Below are 1,755 nucleotides of genomic sequence, written 5' to 3' on the forward strand. Positions count from 1 at the left end.
TACAGTGCTACTGTTATTTGATACTGATGTCAGTGTTTGTGTGTTTGTTCAGAATCTGCCTAAAGGTGCAGAGAAGGTGGGATCTCTCAAACTCACCTACATCTCTAAGGTCAGTCCTCCGTCTCTGACTTTAGTGCTGGAGATTTAGCACGTTAGCACGTTGTTAGCATGTGAAGACGTTTTTCTCCGATTTCAGGTCAGCGATGCCACCAAACTCAGACCAAAGGCAGAGTTCTGCTTCGGTGAGTCCAGCTTCCTTTAATTCTCACGTTTCTCTCTCTTTACGTGCTCCGGCGTTAAATTGTCAGCAGAGTGTAAAGTTGGCGTTTTAAAATGGGAGTGTGTGGGAAGTCAGCCTTAACCCTTCAAATCCAGAGCACATCGGCTTGATTTCTTTCAAAAACGTGGGAAGACGGCAACAAGCAGCTTAAGATAAAATGGCCCAAAAATAAGCAAGAAAAATAGTAATAGTATAACTGAAAAAACCTAGTAAAAAAGTTACAAGAAAATAAGTTTTAAAAAAGAAAGGGGAGTAAAAATAAACAAAAAAAAGCCTTCAGGTGACCTAAGAAAGTGCTAATATACTTTTTCACCTTTACTTATTTTTTTGCTGTTGCTCGTTATGTTTTTTCTGTGTTTTTGAAAGAAATCAAACCAAATTTCTCGGGTTTCAGGTTTCACAACAGCTTGTGAAAGGCAAGAAAACTGGTGTTGATCCAGGTGTTAAAGGGTTAAACCGACATCGGAGGAGATGCAGTTTTTGATTCATGTTTCAGCCTCGGAGGTTTCTGCTCGGCTTCAGGCGGACACACTTCGTCCTAACATCCCTTCTCGACCCTTTCCGCTTCACTCCTTGTTTCCTTCCTTCCTCCTTCCCTTCCTTGTCCTTTTTTCCCTCTCTCCCTCCTTCCTTTCCTCCCCGTTAGCTTTATTTCCTCTCTTTTGTCCCTCGCTGCTCGTTGTGGTGGACAGAGGCTTTTTGTCACTCAATGAGAGGAAACTGTACAATGACTCTGACCTGACCTCTGCATCTGTGTGTGTGTGTGTGTGTGTGTGTATTTACATCTGGATGGGATGTTAACACACACACACACACACACTCACACACACACACATCCTCTGCCTGCGAGAAACAGAAACAAAGTGATATTTTTAGCCGATGATTTGCGTGACGCTCAGAGTTTCTCTGCTTCCTCTCGTGTTTCTGCTCTCATGTTTCGATACGTTTCCAGTTCACAGCTGTTTATTTACGAAAACTTCGGGTAGAAAACCGCCAAAGTCACGTACACATAAATCAACAGTCAGTTTAAGTGTACGCTATATTTCGATTATGTTCAGCGCTTTGGCTCGCTGGCAGACAGCCTTTAAAGACGGAAGCTCTTTAAAAAAGCTGAGCGGCTGAGTCGACACTTAACCCTTTAACACCGAAACAGACTCAAGGTCTCTTGAGTTCAGATGCCTTTCACAAAGATAAATCTGAGAAAATTTGTTGAATTTACTTTGAAAATATTAAAAAAAGAAAATGAGCAACTTGGAAAAACACTTTCCCCAAACTGCAGGAAAGTATCAGATGGCAAAAAAATAAAAACCTGAAACCAACTTCTGTTTCTCTCGTTCTGTAGTTATTAATGCAGGAATGAGGAAGTTTTATCTGCAGGCCAACGACCAGCAGGATTTAGTGGAGTGGATCAGCGTTCTCAACAACGCTACCAAGATCACTGTGAGCCTCACACACAGACACACACACACACACAC

At 42.1% G+C, this 1,755-nt stretch overlaps 1 long non-coding RNA gene across 1 annotated transcript; it reads left to right on the forward strand.

Annotated features, from left to right (window-relative positions):
• The first annotated feature begins 46 nt into the window (after positions 1–46).
• On the forward strand, positions 47–1,721 carry LOC121965994. Its single transcript, XR_006107546.1, has 3 exons — positions 47–109; positions 197–242; positions 1,623–1,721. It is a non-coding gene; the product is annotated as an uncharacterized LOC121965994 (long non-coding RNA).
• Positions 1,722–1,755: the final 34 nt, after the last annotated feature.

The sequence above is a fragment of the Plectropomus leopardus genome, unplaced genomic scaffold (assembly GCF_008729295.1).
Source record: "Plectropomus leopardus isolate mb unplaced genomic scaffold, YSFRI_Pleo_2.0 unplaced_scaffold22656, whole genome shotgun sequence".
NCBI classification, from domain to species: Eukaryota; Metazoa; Chordata; class Actinopteri; order Perciformes; family Serranidae; genus Plectropomus; species Plectropomus leopardus.